We start from the raw sequence: 20,582 nt of genomic DNA, 5'->3' as shown, positions 1-20,582 counted from the left end.
TCAATGGAGACAGTCTTATAATCTATGAATAGCATTTATACTTTTTCTCTTTTTGTACTAGCTTACACTTCCAGTGTTAAATGTTTAATAAAAGTAATGATAGAAGCACCCTTATTTTATTGTTTATTAATTTTAAAGAGAATGTCCCACACGTCACCATGAACTATCATGCTAGTTGTAGTTTTCCACGTTCGGGAACTCCTTTTCTGTTCCATGTTTGCTCCTAGTCCTTATCTCTCCGTGTGATTGCATTTTATCAACCTGCTTTGCCCCCATCTCTTGAGGTGAGCATATGTCTTCTCTTCTTTCACCTATGCATGTGGTGAATGAAATTACTAAATCTTTAATGTTCACTCAAATTTGTATGCCTACAATAAACCGCCTTGATCATGGCATGTTACGTGGTTTATACTTTGCTGGATTTCCTTTGCTGGCATCTTACGTAGGGTTTTGCATCTCAGTTACTGAGTGTGCTTGTCCTCTAACTCTTCTTCTACCATCCTTCTCTAATTTGTTATCAATTTTAAACTAGCCTTAAGGATCAAGTTAGGGGAGTATCTCATGGTTTTCTAATCTCTGTTGACTATGTACAAGATTAAAATGACTGTTTCTTGCATGTTTGCTGGAACCTGACTGGAAACGATCTAGGTCTGCCGTTTTCTTTGTAGGGAGATCTTGAACTACTGACCCACTTTATTTAGTGGTTAAAGGCATCTTCTGGTGCTAATTTACTTAGAAAAAATTCTGATGCATGTTCTAGATTGCTCGAATCTCATCTTTAAATATTGATTATCAGGGCTTGTAGCCTCATGCAAGCCAATTCATCAATCCCAGATTTCCCCAAAGTCAGGCTCTGCAACTCTTCCCGGTACCAAATTCCCTCATTTAAGACTTATTTGCAAAGAAAGAGACAACAGTATGCTATCTACGCAGTTGTGTATCCGCAGCCTTCTTGAGTCCATAATGTGAGGATACAGTCTTCTAATACTTTTTTTGTAATTGTTCTTTTTCTTATTTTTTTTTTCCTTTTTTCACTGCCAATACACCCCCTCCCCCAATCTAGTAGTTTTAAAGTTGTGCGTTTCAGGTTCAAGTCTGTAATCCAGCTGGGCTTCTGTTTGTGCTGCATGTGTGCATCAAAAGAACGTGCTTCTAGAAGCAGAAAGCAGGCAGTGCGACTGTTGGGTGGTTGGCGGGGTAGGGGGAGGGGAGCTGCTGCTCAGAGAGGGCGCCCGAGGGAGGCAGGAGATGCCGGGCTGCCCACCGCAAGCCCGCAGACTCCAAGGAGGCGGAACCCGCGTGCGCCATGAGCCTTTTGAGACAGGCCCAAGCCCGCCCAGCCGGGTGCTTGCAGGTTCCACCAGGACTACGGGAAGCCTAAGGCCAAGGAGGGCAAGGTCTAGGGTCTGGACCTGAGAACTGGTTCTGCCACTTGTGATCGCAGCGCTTATGCTGGAAAGGAGGGCAGGAAGCATATCACAATGTGTGTCCAGACGATGACCCAGAATGGCGGGAGTTGTGGTCACTCAGGGACTCTGGGTCTGCATATGGAGGCCCCTAGGGTGCAATTCTTCCAGGAGCAGAAGGCAAAGCCACAGAGGCCAAAGTGCACCTCGCCGATGCTTCCCAGGGGCATTGCCCCAAATATGGGGAGCAGTCCCTCCTCTGGGCTAGGGACTTTGTTTCCTCCATTGTCATCACTGACTGTGAGCAGACTCTAGTCTATGCAGACTAATGAGGAGTTATCAAAATGAGCTCCAAACTCCGGATTTAAGGATCATAAATTAACACAGAGAAATACGACTTTAGCAATAAGTGACTGTTTGAAGCCCAAGTTGCCTTAAAACACGGAATTTCAGTCTTTCAGCTCCTCTGCTAATGTAGTAACTAAGAACAGGATCTCACTGGAGCTCAAAGATGTGGGGCACTGGGAATACTCCTGGGTCTGTCTGCTCACGGCTGATTGCCTGATTCCCAGTTTTATTATACAGCTTAAATACAGACCAGAAGAGGAGTTTGGGGTTTGACACCTGACATCTTAACACCAGTTCCTGTTTCTTGAGGAAGGAAGAGGTAAAATAAATCAGCGTTTACTGTGTCCTTCTCCATCCCCGGAAGTCCTCATGAAGACCCTCTCAGGTAAGGACTGACAGGGAGTGGCTTGGTTTACTATTTGACTTTGTCCTTCAGTCACTTTGTTTCTGTCCTGCATGTAAACTATTATGCATTGACAGAAGCATTCTAATTCTTATGCAGAATGACTAGACCTCCTGCAGAATGACTATATTGTGCCTCCCTTGGGCACCCCTGTCTGCGCAGCACCCTCCACCCCCAACTGCCCAACAGCCTCTCTCCTGGCATTCTGCTTCTAGAAGTATGTTCTTTTGATGCAGAGATGCAGCACACACAGAATCCCAGCTGCATTACAGACTTGAACCTGAAGACCTTATGCAGAATGACTATTTATGAACCACTAAGCTTAGTACTAAAGCAGGTACTTACCCCTCAGAGAAGGCCCTGGGGGAGGTTGATACATGCATACCCCAGTGCTCCTGCTGTTCTAGAAGTGCCTGAAATGCCTCTCTGGGAAAGGCCTTCAGATTAGGCTCATGGCCCAGGTGGGAATTCAGGCCTATTTTTCTGTTAGAACATCTCATTTCGCTCTGAAAATGTTATTATCCAGTTTATTCACCAGACATGAGTACAGACATCTCATATTTTCCAAATTAATCCCATTCTCTAATACTAATTTGCCACCAAGAGTATATTCCAAAGTGTTTCCAATAGGCTAGAAAGTCTATCCAAAGAGGGGAGTCCTGTGCCATGTTGTGCAGTGACAGCAGGGTTGGCATAATATGTTTACCCAGATACCTACCACTTTTTAAAAATTTTCTATTGTTTTATTTGAAACTTTACAGAGCAAATTACTTTCTTGCTCAGCCATTTATACACAATTGTTTTGTGACATTGGTGGCAATATTCATGATGTGTCAGTATTCTCTTCTATGCTCCAGTTCCCCGTTTCCATCTGCCATGATTCCTGTTCCATCCTGCCCTCTTTTCTGTGCTTTTGGGCAGGTTTTGCACTTTTGGTCTCATACACACGATTGAACTAAGAAACACTTTCTTCACGTGTGTTATTGTTTGTTTTATAGACCTGTCTAATCTTTGGCTGAAGGGTGAACTTCAGAAGGTACTTTCAACTTTGTTGCTTTCCATAATTCCTGAAATTCCAGTCTACCACCTGAAGAACTTCCTTTAGTGTTTCATTTAGAACAAGTCTGGTGGCGATGAATTCTCTTAAGCGTCCTTCACCTGAGAATGTCAATATTTTTCCTTTACTCATGAAGGAAATAACAGCCTATAGAACACTGGGTTAATGTTTCTTTTCTTTTAGTGTTGAAAAAATGTTGTTTTCACAGCCTTTTGGCCTCCATGGCTTCTGATGATGAATACAGAGTCATTCCAATTGTTTTTCCTGTGTGAAATGAGTTGTTTTCTCTCTAGCTTCTTTGAAGATACTTTCTTGGTCCTTGTTATTCCACAATTGACAGTGAGGCATTTGGGGGTAAAATTATGTGAGTTTAACTTGTTGGAGTTTGCATAGCTTCTTGAATCTGTAAGTTTATGTCTTTCAACAAATTGGGAAAGTGTTGAGCCAGTATTTCTTCAGATACTTTTTTCTACACCACATATTTCCTCTATACCTTATGGAATTCCAGTAAATAAATGTTAGATATTTTTGGATTATTTTGAGGCTCTGTTCATTTTTTTTTCAGATTGGATATTTTCAGTTGAACTGTTTTCATCTCATTGATCCTTTTGTCTGTCAACAGCATTCCGCTGTAGAGCTGATCAAGTGAATTATTTATCTCTATTTTTCTATTTTTCCTGTCTAAAATTTTCATTTGTGAATGGTTTCTATGTATTTTTCTATTTTTCTAAGGTGTGCCTGTTACTTCTTTGAGCGTGGTTAAAGTAGCTTTTTAAAGTTTTTGTCTATGATTCCAAGACTTACAGAAAATGTTGATGTTGTTTGTTTTAGGAATCACTTGACCCAGTTATGTTCAGGTTGCAGGTTCTTTCCCACCTTCTGTATGCTGTGGCTCAGATGTCGGTTCAGATTTTGAAGACTTTGCAGTGATATTTGGATGTAATCTATGGGAGTGTCACCCAGTCTGGGACCTTGTTGGTGTTCTAACCCATAATGCAGTTCTCAAAGGATTGATCTACTTCTTAGGGTCAGAGCAAAGCATATGCAACTATGGGAGGTGGGGGGGGGGTATGAAAAACAACTTTATGGTATCCCTCTCTTGAGCCGCCTCTTCTCTGTCTCTCTGAGGCTCTCTGATGTCTGAGCACCTACCTTCCTGGTCCACTGGCAAGAATGTAGGGGCTTTAATCTCTTCATTCTGCTGTGCAATTAAGTGACTGGGTCTGCCTATGAGGCCAAATAACGGTAAGATGGAGAAAATGTAACAGAGATTCCTCTATATTATTTGGTCCTTATATACTTAGGTCAGAGAGAAGGCACACTGTTTCTGGTGATACTTCGAAACAGGTATGGAGAAAAAGGCATTAACAGGTCGATAGCTGCATACTAGGTGTTACGGATTAAATTCTGTCTTCCCAAAATGTATATATCAGCTTGACTAGGCTATGCTTCCCAGTATGGTGCGATTATCCACCATTTTGTCAGCTGGTGTGATTTTCCAATGTATTGTAAATCCTACCTCTATGATGTTAATGATCGAGGATTTGAAGCAGTTATGTTAAGGAGGCAGGGCTCAATCTACAAGATTAAGTTGTGTTTTAAGTCCATCTCTTTTGAGATATAAAAGAGAAAAGAGCAGAGAGACAGGGGGACCTCAGTACCACCAAGAAAGAAGTGTCAGGAGCAGTGCATCCTTTGGACCTAGGATCCCTGTGCTGAGAACCTTCTTGTCCAGGGGAAGATTGGTGACAAAGACCTTCCCCTAGGAGTGACGGAGAAAAAAAGCCTTCCCCTGGAATTGGCACCCTGAATTTGGACTTACAGAGCCTCCTGGACTGTGAGGGAATAATTTTCTTTGTTAAAGTCATCCGTTTGTGGTATTTCTGTTACAGGAGCACTAGATGTCTAAGACACTAGGTACCAGGAGATGTACATTTCCCAGTTCTTTCACTCCCAGGGACACTATGACTAAGTAGCCAATGCCATAAATCCATGCGAGCAGACTATTCTGATTACTGCTTTGACTCTACTGTCTGTTATGGTAACCACACCCACCTTGTCTTTGTTGATTGAGTGCCACCACTTGGCTGCTACCACCATGGGCTCCAGTCAACTGCATTGTAGTTAGGTGTCTTAATTCAGTTAGGTCAGTTCTCACTGTGGACTCTTACTTACATAAAATAGCAACCACAGAAGTCTTCAGTAATGCTGGGGCTTGCTTCCCAAATTTGTACCTCACCGCTATGGTAAAAAGAGAGCCCCCTGGGCACTCCGTGTGTGGGTCTGTGGGTCCAGCCTAATAAATCCATTCTAACATTCCAATTTCCCTCAGCCTTTGGTTACCTTCTCCTACATTATACAATGGCAGATCTGCCATTTCCACTTGATTTATTGTAGGCCACCACTTAATCCATGCTTCAGTAAACCAACCAAATAAACTATGAGATCCTTTTCTAACCTCTCAAGCTGAAACACTGAATGAAGAATCTATGCTTCCTGGGTCTATATCAATAAACTCAGACTAATCCACCTTTATGTTGCTTGCACCATTATCCCACACCTGGAATAGCCATTCCCACACATATTCACCAGGTTTCTGTATGTATATATTAGAAAAATCAAGCAGTTCTTTAGGAGTTTAGCATACCTTCTCCTGGGTCACACTTTATAGTTCACCTTTGGGGGCTTGTTGGGACTGAAGCCTAGGTATAGGTCTAGAAGCAAAAATGGGTGGTGGCAGTGGGATGTTCAGCCGTGTCTTATAAGGCATCTGCCTAGGGTGATGCCCCAGGCAATGCCCCAGACACCACCCCAGGAGACAACTCAAACAAGACACTTCAGGCACAGCTGGGGTAATCTCATCAGATGGAGGTGGAAGGGATAATTGTTTTACTGGGAAGGGTGCCTTAGCAGGCAAAGTTAGAGAATCTCTTCAGATGGTAGTAAAAGATCTGGTTCTGTTAGGAAGAGCGATTCAACAGAAATTGGAGGTTCATTGTCCCCCGCTTTCTGACTGTCTGCCCATATGTCCTCATCCCGAGTTTCAGGATCCCATTTCTTCCCAATCAATGCCCTCACTCTAACTTCAGACACCATTTGAGGTTGGATATTCAACCGGCGCTTTAATTCAGTCACTCTTATGATACGAATCTGAGTTTATTTTTGGCAGCATTAGCCTTGTTACTATAAGAAATATGGTTTTCTTTCTGGGCACAGGTGGCAGCTTTCAGATCTTGTATGTGGTGCTTGAGCTTTGAGTCCATTTCTTTCATTCACCAGTGTGGCTAGCAAAAGCAGGACCAACCAAGCAGCTTCCTTATTATTCTTATGCTGACAAAATTATAGGAAAGTATCAAATATATAATCAGGCAGAGCCTTGTCTCTCACAAATATTTGATCCAGTGGTAGTAGTATTTTGCGTATTTCTATTGTCACCTCCACCATGGATTAGCAATAGCCTGTTTACTCCTGGAGACAGTCATCAGTGCCTTTAAGATTAGCCAGACTTGAGAATCAATTCAGAAAACTCATCCTTAAGATTTGGTTCCTCTAGAACCAGTGTAGGTACCAAATGTCTTAGCCTGGGATCTCTAGAGGTGCAAAACTAGTGAAGAGAACATATATATATATATACACACACACACACATATATATGAGTGTGTGTGTATATATATGTGTGTGTGTGTGTATGGAAACCCTAGTCGCATAATGGTTAATAGCTATAGCTGCTAACCAAAAGGTTAACAGTTCGAATCCACCAGGCGCTCCTTGGGAACTCTGTGGGGCAGTTCTACTCTGTCCTGTAGGGTCACTATGAGTTGGAACTGACTCGACGGCAATGGGTATATATATATATACATACACACACACACACACACGCACACATACATATATATACGCATACATATGTTAGTTGTGGCTGTTAGATGCCATCGATCCTGTGTAAAACAGAATGAAACACTGCCTGATCCTGAACCATCCTCACAATCATTGCTATGTTTGAGCCCATTCTTGCAGCCATTGTGTCAGTTCATGTTGTTGAGCACCTTCCTCTTTTTTTCTGACCCTCAGCTTCTCCAAGCATGATGAGCCTCTCCTGGGACAGGTCCCTCCTGAAAATATGTCCAAGGCACGTGAGACGAAGTCTCGCCATCCTTGCTTCTAAGGTGCATTCTTGGTGTACTTCTTCCAAGATGGATTTGTTTATTCTTCTGGCAGTCCATGGTATATTCAGTATTCTTTGCCAACACCATATTTTAAATGAATCAGTTCTTTGGTTTTCCGTATTCATTGTCTAACTTGCTCAAGCATGTGAGGTGATAGAAAATATCATGGCTTTGCTCAGGCACACCTTAGTCCTCAAAGTGACATCTTTCTTTCTCAACACTTTAAGGAGGTCTTTTGCAATAGATTTGCCCAATGAAATACATTGTTTGAATTCTTGACTGCTGCTTCTGTGGGCATTGATTATGGATTCAAGTTAAATGAAATGCTTGATGACTTCAGTATTTTCACTGTTTGTCATGGTGTTGCTTACTGGTCCAGTTGTGAGAATTTTTGTTTTCTTTATGTTGAGGTGTAATCCATACGGAAGGGAGTAGTGGTTGCTCTTCATCAGTAACTGCTTCAAGTCCTCTTTACTTTCAGCAAGCAAGGTCGTATCAGCTGCATATCATAGGTTGTTAGTGAATCTTTCTCCAAAACTAATGCCATGTTCTTCTTACAGACCAGCTTCTCAGATTATTTGCTCAGCATACAGATTGAGTAAGTATGGTGAAAGGATACCACCATGACACATAACTTTCTGATTTTAAACCACACAGTATCCCCTTGCCCTACTCAAATGACTGCCTCTTGGTCTATGTACATATTCCGCATGAATACAGTTAAGTGTTCTGGAATTCCCATTCTTTGCTAAGCTATCCATAATTTGTCATGAGCCACACAGTTGAGTGTGCTTGTATAGTAAACAAAAATAGGTAAACATCTTACTGATATTCTCTACTTTCAGCCAAGATCCATCAGACATCAGAAATGATATCCCATGTTCCATGTCTTCCTCTGAATCCAGCTTGAATTTTTGGTAGTTCCCTGTCTGTGCACTGCTGCAACTGTTTTTAAATTATATTCAGCAAAATTTTTTTTGCGTCTGATGTTAATGACATTGCTTGATAATTTCCGCATTGCGTTGGACCACCTCTCTTTGAATGGGCACACATATAGATCTCTTTCAGTCATTTGGTCAGGTAGCTGTCTTCCAAATATATTGGAATAGACAAGTGAGCGCCTTCAGCACTGCGTCTGTGTGTTGAAACATCTCATTTGGTACGCCATCAATTCCTGGAGCCGTGTTTTTTGCCAGTGCCTTTTTTCTTCAGTGCAGCTTGGAGTTCTTCCTTCAGTACCATCAGCTCTTGATCCTATGCTACCTTCTGATATGGTTGAACGTTGACCAATTCTTTTTGGTGTATTGAGTCTGTGTATTCCTTCCATCTTCTTTTGATGTTTCCTGTGTTGTTCGATATTTTGCCCATAGAATCCTTCAGTATTGCACCTAGAGGCTTGAATATTTCCTTCAGTTCTTTCAGCTTGAGAAATGCCAGGTGCTTTCTTCCCTTTTGGTTTTCTAACTCCAGATCTGTTCACATTATATTATCATACTTTGTCTTCTCCAGCTTCCCTTTCAGGTATTCTATTGAGCTCTTTTACTTTATTTTTCCTTCCATTCTCTTTAGCTACTGTACATTCAAGAGCAAGATTCAGAGTCTCTTGTGACATCCTCTTTGGTGTTTGCTTTCTTTCCTGTCTTTCTAATGACTTTTTGTTTTTTTCATATATGATGTCCTTGCTATCATCCCACAACTACTCTGGTCTTCGATCATTAGTGTGCAGTGCATCAAATCTATTCTTGAGATGCTCTCTAAATTCAGGTTTGATATACTCAAGGGCATACTTTGACTCATGGACCTGTTTTAATTTTCTTCAGCTTCAACTTGAACGTGAATATGAGCAACTGATCATCTGTTCTGCAGTCAGCCCCTGGCCTGATTCTGACTCATGATATTGACCTTCTCCATCATCACCTTCCACAAATTTGATTCCTGTCTATTCTGCCCGGAATGGTTCATGAGTATAGTCACCGTTTATGTTCCTGATGAAAGGTATGTGCAATGAATAAGTCATTGGTCTTGCCAAATTCTATCATGTAAGCTTCATTTTCATTTCTATCATCAATACCTTATTTTCCAACTGCTGATTTGTCTGCTTTGTTTTCAACTTCGCATTCTAAATGATTGATCAATGCATCACGTTTGATCAGTTTCAAACTGCATAACTTGGTAAAAACCTTCAACTTGTTCATCTTTCACATTCATGATTTGTGTGTAAATTTGAATAATAGTCTTATTAACTGGTCTTCCTGGTAGGCCTGTGGATATTATCCTATTGCTCGTAATGTTGTACTTCAGAAAAGATCTTGAAATGTTCTTTTTATCGATGAATATGATGCCATTCTCTTCAGTATCTCAATCCTGGCATAGTAGAACATATCATTGTCTAGTTTAAAATGTCCAAAACCAAGCTATTTCAGCTCACTAATGCCTTGGATTACTGACCTTTATGCATTCCATTTCATTTTTGATGACTTCCAATTTCCCTAGATTCATACTTCCTTCATTCCACATTCTGATTATTAAAGGATATTTGCATCAGTTTCTTCTCATTATGAGTTATGCCCCATCAGGAAATGTCATTAAAGTGGGATCTACTTTGAGGAGGTAGCTCTTCCCCACTCGTATTTTGAGTGCCTTCCAACCTAAGGGGTTATCCTCTGTCATTCAATCAGACAGTGTTCCAGTACTATTTGGAAGATTTCACTGGCCAGTTTTTTTTTTTTAGAAATAGATCACTAGGTCCTTTTTCCTAGTCTGTCTAAATCCAGAGCTCCACTCAAAGCTGTCTACCATGTGTGAACCTGGTGGTATTTGAAATACCGGTGGCATAGCTTCTAACATCACAGCAACATGCAAGCCACCACACTACAACAAACTGACAGAAGAGTGGTGGGAGTTAAAAATGAGAAGAACCAAAAAGAGTGCTTCTTCCATGTCTGCTGATTTAGAGGAACCATGAAAAATTGTCAAGTGAAGAGTGATTCAGAGAAAAACATGGGTAGAGTGTGACCTAATTTCCATAAAAACAAACGAATGTACTTACGTGTGTCCCGGCAAAAAGCAGTGTGTAAAAGGGTACATATGTATCTTTGGACACTGGACACTTTGGGGAGCAGGTACAATATACTTATGTGGGGATGGCTCTTATTATAACTTCTATATACAAATCTCTATTGTTAAATATGTTATAAGAATGTAAAACCTTTTAAAGTTAATAAGTATGTGTGTGTATTTGAAACTTTTTTTCTGTTTTGACTATTTTATATATGTGTTTTTTAGTTATCTAGTGTGGCTATAGCAGAGATACCACAAGTGGATGGCTTTAACAAACAGAAGCTTATTCTCTCACAGTTTAAGAAGCAAGAAGTTTGAAGTCAGGGCACCAGCTCTAGGAGAAAGCTTTCTCTCTTTGTGGCTCTGGGGGAAAGTCCTTGTCATCTATCTTCCCCTGGCCTAGGAAGTTCTCAGCCTGTGGACACTGGGTCAAAAAGACCTGCTCCACTCCAGGCACTTCTTCCTTGGTGGTATGAGGTCCCTCTCATTTCTGCTCACTTTTCTCTTTGTATGTCAAAAGAGACTGACTCAAGACTCACCCTAATCCTGTAGATTGTGTCCTCCCTCATTAACCTAACTGCCTCTAATCCTGCCTCATTAACATCACAGAGGTTAGAATTTACAACACATAAGTAATCACATCAGATCACAAAATGCAGGACAACCACACAATACTGGGAATCAGGGTCTGGCCAGGTTGACACACATTTTGGGGGACACTATTCAATTCATAACAATAGAGAAAACACTGTCTTCAATGCCAGATTCAGAGACTTTTATCCATCTGTGAAGGGCAAACACAGAAACTGAACAAAATTCAGACCAGCGAATTATTGCTTGCTCTTGTAACTAATGACTTCTTCTGGTCTCTATGCCTGGAAATGGCCAAAAAGAATTCTGTGAGGATTAATTCAGTTATTGCTCAAACATCTACTGCATTTACATGTCTACAGGTAAGGAAGAATGCTGGACACCATGTGTGATTCATTAAGTAACACGGGGACCATTAGACTATTGTTCTCCTTCTCTGATATGCCACTATCACCTTCTCCCCTTGTTGCTCTCCTGAAAAACCCACACTTGTATATTCTAGGCTTTTTTTCAGGATTGAATTTGCAGGAAGTTAAAGATATATCTTTGAAAGATAAAGAAGACTTTGGCCACATTGTCTTTAGACAGTCGAACTTCCCAGCCAACCTCTGTGTAGGATGGGAATTCACAATCCCTCCTACTCAGTACCTCTGAGCAGGACGGGATTTCTGTTTCATTATCAGGAGACTGCGGAATTCACCCCTCTTCAGAAAACTTACTTTCCTTTGCCTCAAACTGTCCCTCTCAGGATCTGTCACAGTCACTCTGAGAAATTCACATGGGCAGCCTGTATGGAAGTGCCCATCCTAGAGGCCCTGCCCTCCCTTCCTTGCTCCTTAGGGCTTCCTCTGACACTTGGGGTCGCATCTCCCAGGGAGTACACACCTCTGGCACTTCCAGGGATTCCCAGGCCCTGGGATACTGTGGATGGGATTTGGAACTCAATCTGTTTCTTCCCATCCTCACCTTTGGTTATCTGTGTTCTGTCTTCACCAGATTTAGGAGGCCTTGTCTTCTCTTTGCTCGTTTCATCTCAGTCAGGCTTTTCTATTCCAATTCTCTGATCTCAGGACAGATCAGGTTAGACCACAGAAAAGCCAAAGACCAAGCAAACATCACTGATCTGTGCAGAAGCTGCTGGGAAGGGATTCGATTCTCATTGGTTTAGGGTTTTATGCCCACTGCTCACCAGCAGGCAGGTTCCCCCCAGAGTCTGGCTTCTGTCTGGTACCTTGTACTACAAAGAACTCAGTGACCAGCCCACCTTCACAATCACACCTCCCTTAGAGCTATCTGTCCAGAGGCTCTTTCTCAGACTTCCCCGTCCCACTGAAATCCCTTTTCTCTTTCCTTACCAACATTATGGTCATTCTCAGGGCCCTGAGACCTCATCTGCAGATGAGTCTTGTACTCTTCTCTCCTTGGCAGGGGGAGCTTTTGAGTGGACCTCATGTCTTCGGACAGCTATCCTGGGCCTTCTTCCACCCTGGTGCTCTAGGGCTGGATCTCTCCACGTAATACAGGGGGCGTGGAAGGGGCACAAGGCTAAAAGGATGGATCTTCCAGGTGAAGTGGGTTTAAGAAGCCTGAATGAAGTTCTTCCCTGAAGGGTGCATATTTTCAGTCCAGACATCCTGCTTCTCTCAGTCTAAGAGGCCTAGCACGTCTTCAGATGCTTCTCCTTTGACCTTCAGGCCATGTCTGCACCCTCTGCAGCCAGGTCTCCCACATGTGTAGCAGCACCAGTAGGTGTGGCAGTCTCTTCAGCCCTTGTCTCCTCCTCCAGATGCTCCTGGAGATGCCTGGCTCTTCTTGCCAGGACACCAGGATGCTGACCAGGGACTCAGTGTTGGTTAAAGGATGTCGAGCAGTGACTACGTGTCCTCATTTCCTTTGAAGGGTTAGGCTCCTTGCCTGGGCAGAAGACAACCAAGGTCAGCCTGAGCCTAGACACCTAGTGACCTGTGACACTGCAGCTAGTGATAGGTGTTGATTTCCACGCTCAGGTATCCGCAGGTGGCGGATTGAGAGTGGTCAGAGGAGGAGTGTAACTAGAGATCACACACTCAAGAGGGCACGGGTCAAAGGTCTCGGAAAATAGCTGAGGTCGTGGAGCCCTAGCGGAGCCAGTCTAGGGCACAGACCTCCCTCCTGTACTTGGCAAATAGGTGGCACCATGCGCAGAGTATGCCGCCATCCGAAGACTCTGGACTGCTGGGGCCCTGGATGTCCGGATTTCGGCCTTGTCTTTGGAGAAGTGACGCACATGCAGTGTGCCACCGGCGGCTGTGGCCCAGCAGAAGCAAAATCTTGAAAATGCGGGCTTTTTTGACTTTGCCTGTGTTCTCCTTTGGCTGAGTGCCATCCGGTGTTTCCTAGCAGGAGAAGGATTCGTGGAGAGAGGCGGATTCCATGTGTGCTGGCAAAGTGTGTGCTGAGATGATGAGTCGCTGGAGACCAGGGTGGACTCTTCAGACCCAGGATAGGCCTCTGGCAGGTATGTGTCAGTGTTTTCTGCCCATGGCACTCAGCCGGGTATTTGAATCCAATCTTATCAGCGGAATTAGTAGTCTCCGGAGAGGCTGCCACATGTCAACAAGATTCACCCAGCCAGGGTTCACCCGTGATGTAGCTCCCCAATCAATCACTACTCCCTAGTCCTTCCAGATAGACTGCCAGATCTTCTCTGCCCTTGGGCAACCAGTACAGCCAGAGGCCTTCCCCCTTTGCTCTTTCGTCTCTAGGCACTCTGTCAGACACTCCAAGCTGTGAAGTGACTGGGAGGGGGAAGAAGGAAGAGATTTCAGAGAAGGAACACATACAGAGAGAGAGGCAAGAGATGCTGAGTGGGGATGTCTTGCATACTGATATCCTGAGGAAAGTGGGAAAATTGGACCCTGGCCTGCTGTGCCAATGCCCTGAAGCAGTCCGCACCAGGGGCTCCCTTGTGCCTGCGTAGCCTTTCCCAGGGTGTGCTCAAATCCTGTGGCCACTAGGTGTCCTGGGTCACAATGGAGGGCCCTGTGTCATCGGCCTGGCGGGCTGGATCTCTGCCATTGGCTGAGTCTTGTCGCCAGGCCCATCATAAGCTGCGCCCACTCTGCCGGTGGGGAGACTGTCTCCATGGTGATGGCAAAGAAGCCTTAGTCCCGCCCACCTGGCCTTGACTTCACCTACCCGGCCTGCTGACCCTCACTCAGACCTCTGTGTTGATCAAAATGAATGTCCGCCAGTGCGCAGGTGTCAGCGTCTGGGATAAAGGATTTGGGACCTTTCCTGAGGCAGAAGGCCGCCTAGGTCTGCGGGTACCTGGAAGTCTAGTGAGTTGTGACGCTGCTGCCGGTGACAAACGGTGACTCCCACACTCACATATCCCCTGGTGGCAGAATGATAGTGATGGGTGGAGAAACATGGCTCCTGAGCACACGTGGACTGGGGCACCGGCCAAAGGCCAGGGCCAGGAGTGGACGTCGTGGAGCTGAATGGCGAGCCAGTGAAGGGCCCAAGGATTTCTCCTGTATGTGGCAAACAGGTCATCCGTGTCCCCACGTCCATAAACCATTGGACTGCCGGGGCCCAGGCTGCCAGGATTGCGGCCTTGCCTTCGGAGCCCGGCCACATACGCAGCCTTGCACCGGAGGCGGGGACACGTAGACAGCAAAAATTTGGAAAATGGCAGTGTCTCCTCGATTTCCCCGGCATCGGCCTTTTTGAGCGGCATGCTTTGTTTCCTAGTAGGATAAGGCACTGACGGAGAAAGGCAGGATTATGTGTGCGGGAAAGGTGTGTGCTGAGAGGGTGATGACGTTGAGACCAGGTGGGGATCTTTAGTCCCAGGAAAGGCCCCTGGCAGGTGTGGGTCAATGTTCTCTGCCCATCCGAGTTGGCGGGGGGAGGTTTTCACCAAACAAAGCAGCAGCGGGATTATTCGTCGCCGGAGAGGTTGCATCTGCCCACAAGCTCCACCTGGCCAGGGACCACCCCTACTGTATTGCCCATGTCAATCAACAGAAGCTAAGACCTTCCAGAGAGACTACCTGCTATTGTGTACCCACGGGGAAGCGGTCCAGCCAGAAGCCTCCCCCGTTTCATCTCCAGGCTCTCTGTCAGGCCCCTCCCTCATACTTGTGATGTGTCTCAGGGGTAGAAGGAAGAGATTTCTCTGAATGAAAACATCCAGAGAGGGGCCATAGATGCTGAGGAACGGCACCTTGCCTACTGACATCCTAGCGTAAGTGGTAAAGAGGTACCTGCCTGCTGTCCCAGTGTGTCGAACGTGTCCACATCAGGGATTGGCTATTGTGAAGTTATTCCCTGGTGCCCTCGATTTTGTGGCCAAAGACACAAGGGCCTGTTGTGTGTCCATGGGTACAATGGGGGGCTCTGCAGAACTGGCCGGTTAGGCTGGACTTCTCCTATTGGCTCAGTGTTTGTGACCCGTCCCCGTCAGAAGTTCCGACCAGCCTTCCGGTGGCTGTCTCCATGGTGATTGGGAAAGAAGCCTTAGGCCCCGCACTCAGCCGTCACCTGGCCTACGTGGCCTCTTTACCCTCATCTAGACCGCTGTGTGGATGAAAGAAAGGATGTCGGCCAGTGAGCACGTGTCCTCATTTCCTTTGAAGGGTTAGGCTCCTTGCCTGGGCAGAAGACAGCCAAGGTCAGCCTGAGCCTAGACACCTAGTGACCTGTGACACTGCAGCTAGTGATAGGTGTTGATTTCCACGCTCAGGTATCCGCAGGTGGCGGATTGAGAGTGGTCAGAGGAGGAGTGTAACTAGAGATCACACACTCAAGAGGGCACGGGTCAAAGGTCTCGGAAAATAGCTGAGGTCGTGGAGCCCTAGCGGAGCCAGTCTAGGGCACAGACCTCCCTCCTGTACTTGGCAAATAGGTGGCACCATGCGCAGAGTATGCCGCCATCCGAAGACTCTGGACTGCTGGGGCCCTGGATGTCTGGATTTCGGCCTTGTCTTTGGAGAAGTGACGCACATGCAGTGTGCCACCGGCGGCTGTGGCCCAGCAGAAGCAAAATCTTGAAAATGCGGGCTTTTTTGACTTTGCCTGTGTTCTCCTTTGGCTGAGTGCCATCCGGTGTTTCCTAGCAGGAGAAGGATTCGTGGAGAGAGGCGGATTCCATGTGTGCTGGCAAAGTGTGTGCTGAGATGATGAGTCGCTGGAGACCAGGGTGGACTCTTCAGACCCAGGATAGGCCTCTGGCAGGTATGTGTCAGTGTTTTCTGCCCATGGCACTCAGCCGGGTATTTGAATCCAATCTTATCAGCGGAATTAGTAGTCTCCGGAGAGGCTGCCACATGTCAACAAGATTCACCCAGCCAGGGTTCACCCGTGATGTAGCTCCCCAATCAATCACTACTCCCTAGTCCTTCCAGATAGACTGCCAGATCTTCTCTGCCCTTGGGCAACCAGTACAGCCAGAGGCCTTCCCCCTTTGCTCTTTCGTCTCTAGGCACTCTGTCAGACACTCCAAGCTGTGAAGTGACTGGGAGGGGGAAGAAGGAAGAGATTTCAGAGAAGGAACACATACAGAGAGAGAGGCAAGAGATGCTGAGTGGGGATGTCTTGCGTACTGATATCCTGAGGAAAGTGGGAAAATTGGACCCTGGCCTGCTGTGCCAATGCCCTGAAGCAGTCCGCACCAGGGGCTCCCTTGTGCCTGCGTAGCCTTTCCCAGGGTGTGCTCAAATCCTGTGGCCACTAGGTGTCCTGGGTCACAATGGAGGGCCCTGTGTCATCGGCCTGGCGGGCTGGATCTCTGCCATTGGCTGAGTCTTGTCGCCAGGCCCATCATAAGCTGCGCCCACTCTGCCGGTGGGGAGACTGTCTCCATGGTGATGGCAAAGAAGCCTTAGTCCCGCCCACCTGGCCTTGACTTCACCTACCCGGCCTGCTGACCCTCACTCAGACCTCTGTGTTGATCAAAATGAATGTCCGCCAGTGCGCAGGTGTCAGCGTCTGGGATAAAGGATTCGGGACCTTTCCTGAGGCAGAAGGCCGCCTAGGTCTGCAGGTACCTGGAAGTCTAGTGAGTTGTGACGCTGCTGCCGGTGACAAACGGTGACTCCCACACTCACATATCCCCTGGTGGCAGAATGATAGTGAAGGGTGGAGAAACATGGCTCCTGAGCACACGTTGAATGGGGCACCGGCCAAAGGCCAGGGCCAGGAGTGGACGTCGTGGAGCTGAATGGCGAGCCAGTGAAGGGCCCAAGGATTTCTCCTGTATGTGGCAAACAGGTCATCCGTGTCCCCACGTCCATAAACCATTGGACTGCCGGGGCCCAGGCTGCCAGGATTGCGGCCTTGCCTTCGGAGCCCGGCCACATACGCAGCCTTGCACCGGAGGCGGGGACACGTAGACAGCAAAAATTTGGAAAATGGCAGTGTCTCCTCGATTTCCCCGGCGTCGGCCTTTTTGAGCGGCATGCTTTGTTTCCTAGTAGGATAAGGCACTGACGGAGAAAGGCAGGATTATGTGTGCAGGAAAGGTGCGTGCTGAGAGGGTGATGACGTTGAGACCAGGTGGGGATCTTTAGTCCCAGGAAAGGCCCCTGGCAGGTGTGGGTCAATGTTCTCTGCCCATCCGAGTTGGCGGGGGGAGGTTTTCACCAAACAAAGCAGCAGCGGGATTATCCGTCGCCGGAGAGGTTGCATCTGCCCACAAGCTCCACCTGGCCAGGGACCACCCCTACTGTATTGCCCATGTCAATCAACAGAAGCTAAGACCTTCCAGAGAGACTACCTGCTATTGTGTACCCACGGGGAAGCGGCCCAGCCAGAAGCCTCCCCCGTTTCATCTCCAGGCTCTCTGTCAGGCCCCTCATACTTGTGATGTGTCTCAGGGGTAGAAGGAAGAGATTTCTCTGAATCAACGCATCTAGAGTGGGGCCATAGATGCTTGGGAAGGGCGCCTTGCCTACTGATTGGGGAAGAAGCCTTAGGCCCCACACGCAGCCTTCACCTGGGCTACGTGGCCTCTTTATCCTCATGTAGAGCGCTGTGTGGATGAAAGAAATGATGTCGGCCAGTCACCACGTGTCCTCATTTCCTTTGAAGGATTAAGCTCCTTGCCTGATCAGAAGACAACCAAGGTCAGCCTGAGCCTAGTCACCTAGTGACCTGTGATACTGTAGCCAGTGATCGATGTTGATTTCCACACTCACGTATCCACAGGTGGCTTTTTGAGAGTGGTCGGAGGAGAAGTGTAACTAGAGATCACACACTCACAAGGGTACGGGCCAAAGATCACGGAAAATAGCTGAGGTCGTGGAGCTCTAGCGGAGCCAATCCAGGGCCCAGGCCTCCCTCATGTAAGTTCAAAGAGGTGATCCCTATGCCCCCATGTGCAGACTCTGGACTGCTGGGGCCGTGGATGCCCTGATTTTGGCCTTGTCTTTGGAGAAGTGACGCACAGGCAGTGTGCCACCGGAGGTTGCCTATTATTGCCTGCAGAAATGTCCTGTTCGGTCCTGTTCTTGCTTGCATGTCTCTCCATTTGCGCCTATTCTTGAACGCTGGACTCTCTGTTCGGGACTATTCTTACTGCCGAGCTCTCCGTTCGGACCTAATCTTGCCTGCTGGAGTCTCCTTTCGGGTGTACTCTTCCATGCGGGGCTCCTCTCTTAGATCCTTTTGTGCTTATGGAGCTCCTTTATTTGGTTCTGTTCTAGCCTGTGAAGCTTTGCTATTCGGGCCTGTTCGTGCGTGCACGGCCTCGCTACTCGGGCCAGAGCATATGTGCAGGGCTGCGCTACACGGTGTGTTCGTGCGTGCCCGGCTCTGCTACTCGGGCCTGTTCCTTAGTGTGGGGCTTCTCTATTCGGGCCTGTTCTTGCTGCGGAACTCTGTTCAGGCCTATTCTTGCCTGTGGGGCTCCTGTATTCGGGCCTATTGTGGCCTACGGGATTCTCCGTTCTTTGCTGTTCTGGCCTGCAGGACTATCCGTTCGGGCCTATTCTCGCCTGCGAGAGTCTCCGTTCGGAGTATTCTGAACTGCGGGACTCTCCGTTCGGTCCTATTCTTGATAGCAGGACTCTACTCGGGCCTATCCTTGCTTGCGGGACTCTGTTAGAGCCTATGCTTGCCAGCAGGAATCTCCGTTCGGGCCTATTCTGGCCTGCGGGACTCTCGGTTCAGGCCTGTTCTCGCCTGCGGGACTCGCCGTTCGGGTCTTTCCTCGTCTGCGGGACTCTCTGTTCAGGCCTTTCTGGCCATCGGGACTGTCCGATCAGGTCTATTCTTGCCTGCAGGACTCTCCGTTCAGGCCTATGCTGGTCTGCGGGATTCTCAGTTTGGGCCCATTCTCGCCTGCGGGATTCTCCGTTCGGGCCTATTCTGACCTGCAGGACTCTCCGTTCGGGCCTATTCTCACTTGCGGGACTCTCCGTTCGGGTCTTTCTGGACTGCGGGACTCTCTGGACGTCTTCTTGCCAGTGGGACTTTAAAAAAATTCTTGCCTACGGGGCTCATCTATTCGGGCCTATTCTTGCCTGAAGGAATCTCCATTCGGGCCTATTCTTGCCCGCGGTACTCTCTGTTCGATCCTATTCTTCCCTGCGTGACTCTCCCTTCGGGCCTATTCTTGCCTACGGGACTCTGTTTGAGCCTCTTCTTGCCTGCATGGCTCCTCTACTCGGGCCTATTCTTACCTGCTGGACTCTGCTCTTGCCTGTTCCTGCCTGCAGGACTGTCCGTACGGGCCTATTCTTGCCTGCGGGACTCTCCGTTTGAGCCTGTTCTTGCCTGCGTTACTCTCCATTCGGGTCTGTTCTTGCCTGCGGGACTCTGTTCGGGCCTCTTCTTTCCTGCGCGGCTCCTCTACTTGGGCCTATTCTTGCCTGCGGGACTCTCCCTTCGAGCCTATTCTTGCCTCCGGGAATCTCTGTTCGGGCGTCTTCTGGCCTGCGGGACTCTGTTCGGGCCTCTTCTTTCCTGCACGGCTCCTCTACTAGGGCCTATTCTCGCCTGTGGGACTTCCCTTCGGGCCTATTCGTGCCTGCAGTACTCTCCGTTTGGACCTAATCTTGCCTGCGGGAGTCTCCTTTCAGGTCTCCTCTTGCATGCGGGCCTGCTCTATCTGGGCCTCTCGAGCTTACACAGCTCCTTTATTCGGTCCTGTTCTAGCCTGCGGAGCTCCGCTATTCGGGCCTGTTCATGCATGCGGGACTCCGCTACTCAAGCCTAATCGTGCTTGTGGGGCTCTGCTACTCGGGCGTGTTTGTGCGTGCGGGGCTTCGCTACTCGGGCCTATTCTTGCCCGCGGGACTCTGTTCGATCCTATCCTTGCCTGCGGGAATCTCTGTTCAGGCCTAGGCTGGCCCGCGGGATTTTCAGTTTGGGCGTATTTTTGCCTGCGAGACTTCCCTTCGGGCCTATTCGTGCCTGCGGGTCTCTCCGTTCGGGCCTATTCTGGCCTGCGGGACTCTGTTTGGGCCTATTCTTGCCTGCAGCAGTCTCTATTCAGGCCTATTTTTGCCTGCGGGACTCTCCGTTCGAGTCTATTCTTGCTTGCGGGACTCTGTTCGGGCCTATTG

This window comes from Loxodonta africana, unplaced genomic scaffold (genome assembly GCF_030014295.1).
Source record: "Loxodonta africana isolate mLoxAfr1 unplaced genomic scaffold, mLoxAfr1.hap2 scaffold_31, whole genome shotgun sequence".
Taxonomy (NCBI): Eukaryota; Metazoa; Chordata; class Mammalia; order Proboscidea; family Elephantidae; genus Loxodonta; species Loxodonta africana.
This window is presented reverse-complemented; position numbering follows the sequence as displayed.